The sequence below is a fragment of the Aquarana catesbeiana genome, linkage group LG05, assembly GCF_042186555.1.
Source record: "Aquarana catesbeiana isolate 2022-GZ linkage group LG05, ASM4218655v1, whole genome shotgun sequence".
Taxonomy (NCBI): Eukaryota; Metazoa; Chordata; class Amphibia; order Anura; family Ranidae; genus Aquarana; species Aquarana catesbeiana.
In genome coordinates, this window is record NC_133328.1 from 394,240,811 (window position 1) to 394,247,099 (window position 6,289).

At 43.9% G+C, this 6,289-nt stretch overlaps 1 protein-coding gene across 1 annotated transcript in view; it reads right to left on the reverse strand.

Moving 5' to 3' along the window:
* Positions 1-5,819, reverse strand: part of RNF182 (ring finger protein 182) — a 100,862-nt gene extending 95,043 nt beyond the window's left edge. The window contains exon 1 of the mRNA XM_073631093.1: positions 5,598-5,819. The gene's annotated coding sequence lies outside the window, so the exon portion shown is untranslated. The remainder of the gene's footprint in view (positions 1-5,597) is intronic.
* Between the last annotated feature and the right edge of the window lie 470 nt (positions 5,820-6,289).

A 6,289-nucleotide genomic window follows, 5' to 3' on the forward strand; every position in this document is an offset into this window, starting at 1 on the left:
CGGCATACTTGGTCCGGCGTACCGGATTTCGTCGGACAATTCGATCGTGTGTGGGCTTCAGCGGACTTTGTTTTCTCAAAAGTTTGACGGACTTAGATTTGAAACATGTTTCAAATCTATCCGATGGACTCGAGTCCGATCGAAAAGTCCGCTCGTCTGTATGCTAGTCCGACGGACAAAAACCGACGCTAGGGCAGCTATTGGCTACTGGCTATGAACTTCCTTGTTTTAGTCCGGTCATATGTCATCATGTACGAATCCGTCGGACTTTGGTTGATCGTGTGTAGGCAAGTCCGTTCATTCGGAAAGTCTGTCGTAAAGTCCGTTGAAAAGTCCGCCGGGCAAAGTATGCCGTAAAGTCCGGTCGTGTGTACGCGGCATAACACAAAAGTAGATATTTTTTTCAGTTTGGCTGTCTAAATACCTTTATTTTAGTTAAGCGCTGCTATTTCCTTCTTATTCCTCACCTTGACGAGGATGACGTAAACATAAGGTGACCAGATTTTTAAAATGAAATCCGGGGACATATTTTTTTTACTGTCAAATGGTAAACTGTTTTATAAGCATATTTTCCTCAAATGATATATGCAGTGTATTTGGTATGTGTTTATGGAATGATTGTATGATATATACGTTATTTCTCACATTTTGTCCATAAATAAAGATAAAAAAAGATACTCTTTTTGAGATATGACTACCTAATGTTATGAAGAAAAGATAGAGAAAAAACAGAGTGCAGAGTTCAGCAGTGCGTTACATAAATAATGCAGGGCTAAGGTGTGCGCTATATAAAGAATGCAGGGCTAAGTAGCGCTCAAGAAAATGCTACATAAAGAATGTAGGGCTCAGGTGTGCGCTACATAAAGAATGCAGGGCTCAGGAGTGCGCTACATAAAGAATGCAGGGCTCAGGAGTGCGCTACATAAAGAATGCAGGGCTCAGGAGTGCGCTACATAAAGAATGCAGGGCTAAGGAGTGCACTACATTAAGAATGCAGGGCTAAGGAGTGTGATAAAATAAAGAATGCAGGGCTCAGGAGTGTGATAAAATAAAGAATGCAGGGCTCAGCTGTGCCCATCTATGCAGCCTCATCAGTTCCCATCAATGCAGTCTCACCTGTGCCCACAACTCAGCCTCACCAGTGCCCAGGAATGCAGCCTCACCAGTGCCCAGGAATGCAGCCTCACCAGTGCCCACATCTCAACATCACTAGTGCCCAGCAATACAGCCTTACCAGTGCCCAGCAATGCAGCCTCACCAGTGCCCAGCAATGCAGCCTCACCAGTGCCCAGGAATGCAGCCCCACCAGTGCCCAGGAATGCAGCCCCACCAGTGCCCAGGAATGCAGCCCCACCAGTGCCCAAGAATGCAGCCTCACCAGTGACCAGGAATGCAGCCTCACCAGTGCCCAGCAATGTGGCCTCACTTATGCCCAGCAATGCAGCCTCACCTATGCCCACATCTCAGCCTCAACAGTGCCTAGGAATTCAGCCTCACCTGTGCCCACATCTCAGCCTCACCAGTGCCCAGGAATTCAGCCTTACCAGTGCCCACATCTCAGCCTCACCAGTGCTTAGCAATGCAGCCTCATCTGTGCCCAGGAATGCAGCCTCACCAGTGCCCACATCAGATCATTCACACAGGTCGGCGTCGCCCGCTGGGTCAGCTTTAATTTTAATCGCTGGGTGTCCGCCGTCACATAAGTCCCGCCTCCTGTAACGGCTCCCACCTATGATAGGCAGAACATGTTCTAGCATTGGACAAATGTGCTGTCCGTCAAAGGAGCCATACCAGGAGGCGGGACTTTATCTGATGGCGGGCACCCGGCGATTCAAATTAAATCTGACACAGCGGTCGACACCGGCCTGACACCCGCCAATGTGTGGCACTGGGGGCAGACCGCCCCCCTCTGCCTCTTCACCGCCTTGCAATCCAGGGACAAATCTGGGGACAGACTGGTTCCAAGGACAGTGTCCTCAGTCCGGGAACTGTCCCCAGAAATCGGGGACGTCTGGTCACCCTACGTAAACATCACCCCCCCACACACACTGCCCCCTGGGATGCCCACCTTACATATCCCAGGAAAGTGTTTCACTTGGAGACAAAGCATCGTGGGACCTGGATGACTTGTGGGATCTTGTGATAGCATAGACACGCTGCAGGTCTACCAGGTCCCAAATACATGGCAGACCTGCGGTGTGTCTGCATATGCGTGAAATCCCACGAGTAGGCACAAACACCCCACAGGTCTTTGCCAGGTTCCAAATATCAGGCACAGATCTGCAGCACATCCGCGCATGTGCAAACAGAAATTTCAAGATGGCGACATGCTAGGAGAAGGATGCATGGGGAACTTCAGCAGCAAGCAAAACAACACTGAACAACTAGACTAGAGGTTATGTATTTTTTTTAATTCTGAGACAGGGACAATTGTTACCTGGCAAAAAATTTGTTTTAGCTAGGTATAGTGAAGTTCCTCTTTAACATGTTAAAAAGGAGTATAGAATATTTTAGTGGGGATTTACATATATTTAAATTATCAGATTTAGCTGGCAAAAGACCTTACAAGTGCTGGAAATAAATTTTTCTGTTTAATATTGTGATGCATTGTCCCTATATTTCCTGTGCCCTGTTCTCTCCTCATGCTTCTTTGTTTGACACTTTCTGATTCCCATTTCGGTAAATGGAAAAAAAAGTGTTGAGGACTGATTATGCACAGCAGGAGTAGCACATCACACATCAGTGTGTTACGATACTTCGTGTTGCATCTGTATCCAAGCAAAATTCTCATCTAACCTGTAGAGAATTCATTTACACAACAAGAGTTAGGAGACGTGCTCTATATAGGGATCACAGATGTGGTTGTTTTTTCACTTGCTAATTCCCTCTGCTCCTTGTAAGAAAACAGCAGCAAATGTCATCCTGCCCTTATACTCACAGAAGATGAGATTTGTGAGTTTTTTTTTAGGAAAGCACTGCAAACAGCAAATTCACTCTACATTGCAGTAACCACATGCTTAGTTTTATTACTTTACTACAGTGAAAGCAATGGAAGATGTATTAAAAAAGAAATTGCAGCTCTTGACAGGAATAAAGTAAGACACCTCTTTCATATTGTTAAATCACAATAAAATGGGTTATAGGCGCAAGAGCAAACACACAAATGTTAGTCCAAAGTATTCTCAGTATAAGTCAGTACACTTGTGTCAGCTTAAAATCCAGAGCATAGCTCATTCTTTAGTAAACAGACAAGGAGAGAAGATAAAAGCGCCACTAATGCCGCATACACACGATCGGAATTTTGGTCGGAAAAAGGTATGATGGCTTTTCCAACGGGATTACGCTCAAGCTTGCCTTGCATACACAAGGTCACACAAAAGTTTTCTGAACTTACGACCGTCAAGAACACTACGACGAGCCGAGAAAATGAAGTTCAATGCTTCTGAGCATGCATCGAATTGTTTCCAAGCATGCGTGATTTTTTTGCACGTCCGAATTGCATACAGATGAACGCATTTTCGGACAGGAACTTTTTCCGACCAAAAAATAGAGAACCTGCCCTCAATCTTTTGCTGGCTGGAATTCCGCCAGCAAAAGTCCGATGGAGCATACACACAATTGCATTTTCCGACCAAAACCTCTCATCTGAGTTTTTCTAGCGGCATTTCCGATCGTGAGTACGGGGCATAAGTGTAGCATGTTAAATGCAGTTTATTAAAGCTGAAAAAGGAGTACGCATGCTCCAACATAGCGCGGCGCATGTTCTGAAGCACGTCGCAAATCATTTTGGGACCTGTGATGTCTGCACCCTCTGAACTACTCGCGCAAAGCTGCGCTCTACGCTACGTTCCATCTTGGATCCCAGAGCCACTCCAGCATCTTCTGGCTTTCTCCCCCACAGCGTGAGATACACTCCTACTCGAGAAACAGATGGACAGACCCCTCTAAGTGTACCTATATTGATGAGCCTGTATACTGCCTACCTCTTGTGAGTAGCCCATTATGGGGGCTTTATGAAACTGCATATTGTTTAATCACAACTACTGCTAAAAATTATAACTAATCATAATAAATTAAGATTCACATGTTGTCATTTTATTGTCATACGATTTTTCTTCAAGATTGTTATTATACAGGATTTATATAGCGCCAACAGTTTGCACATCACTTTACAACATGAGGGCAGACAGTACAGTTGCAATACAATTCAATACAGGAGGAATCAGAGGGCCCTGCTTGTTAGAGCTTACAATCAAGATAAAACATTGCTGGTGACTGCACCTAACAAAGTGGACCAATCTCATTTATATCAGCCTTTTCTTTTACTTTAGGCATGTTAGTAAAATGATTCTTATAAATCATGATAATGTCCAGCAAATCTTATAAAACAAGTTGACCTGCTGTGGAGTTCACTTACCTGATGACCGTAAAATTGATTTAAAATCATTCTCATCATTATTACTCTGTGTAATATGAACCTTTAAACTTTAAAGGAAACCTATCATGAGTAAAGTACAGGGCTGCCATTGCTGACCTCAAATTGAAAATGCTATTGACTTACTGCTATGCTGACCCTTCAAAATTGACTGATCTGCAGGTCAGAAGCTGAAGAAAAATCAGCAGTCCACATCTGCAAACTTGTGAGTCATTGAATGCAGAGGGTCAGTATGACATCCGGGCATTTAGCATTTTAAGAAGGACCGGTCGCCAACAGCTGCCTTGATGGTTAGCATTTTAAGAAGGACCGGTCACCAACAGCTGCCTCGATGGTTAGCATTTTAAGGACTGGTCGCCAACAGCTGCCTTGGTGGTTCTCTCCTAACAGGTCAATATCCCTTTTGCATACATTGCAGTGATGCTTTCCTTTCAGCACCACACCAGACCACAAGTCTCCTTCCTTATCTTGCCAAACAGGAGGATCCTACTAAATGACAGATCATTACATTTACGGACACAGAACAATGACTTTGTTTGGTTTATTGCACAGGCATAGTGAAATACATATGACATTGCAATTCATATAAACCTCCCTTTGTGCACATCATAATGAATACAATAATAATACAGGGAGTGTGGCAGCAGCGAGCATACAGAGCTTCCTTTGTTCAAGGTAACATTAAGAGCCTCTAAAAGAAGGAGTCTTTTCTAAATTCCAATTTCCATAAACAGCTTACATCCCAGGAGCACAAGTAATAACCATCTCTACACAATGCTAATGCCATTACAGCTTTCCCCCCAGTATACAGTCCTAGTTGTTGCTTATTCAACACTTACACCTGGATAGCTTTCCTACAGCATAGCCCGGGCTAATGCAAATTCAAGACTGAACTGATCAATATTTCCTGTCAGATTCATGTTTGTGTACTATAGAAGGTGACAGTTCCATTGTTTTCTTCCTGATCTGTTTCATAAACCTGCTTGCACTCTTCCTAATGCATACCAGGTCTGCAGCGATAGATGCTGGCAATGACAAAGCTTATATTGACAGGGAACCACTTACTTGTAGCCGGTATGCAGTGGTAATGAGGTACCACCGTAGAGCGCACTAAGAAAAAAAAAAAAAAAGCCACAGGTATTAATATAAAAGGTTATTTTACCTGGGGCAGCAGCAGGATAATTGCACACAGATGCCTCTGCTCCTCCTTTTCTCTCTGTGTTGTCCCCATCAGCATCTGAGAAGTGAAGCTTTGTTAGTACTACATAGCAGACTGGGCAGCTCCTGTCACTATAGCAACAGACCGCCTAAAGACTCACTCTCTCTGCTGCTCTGAGCTGGTACAGCAGCTTTACCCCCTCCTGAGTTCATTCAAGAATTCCCATTGAGTAAGGATTGGAGGCTGCAGGAGGAGCTAGCATCATAGATGCAGCACTCATTGGTTCCAACCTGCACAACTTCTGCATGATGATGCCAGAAATAGGACTCATTGGCAATAAAAGCTAGGTTCTTCCTGCCAATAAAAGCTAGGTTGCATCTTATATGCTATGTGATTTATAATGTGAAGCTACGCTGTTACTCCAAAGTTCCAGGAAAGTTTTGCATTGGCCATGTGTTTGACATGCTGCTACAGTAGATAACCTCATTATCACACATAATGTTTCAGCAAATAGAATGAAAGCTAAAGCAGAAATTTCAGGAAAGTTTTCCTTAGATTGTAAGCTCCATGAGGGCAGGTACTGATGAGAATGAACAGAATGTAAAGCACTGTGTACAATGTAAATTGATGGCACTATGTTCGGTAAATGCTTAAAGTAAATATAAAGAGCTGTGTTCCTACACTATAGACCAGGG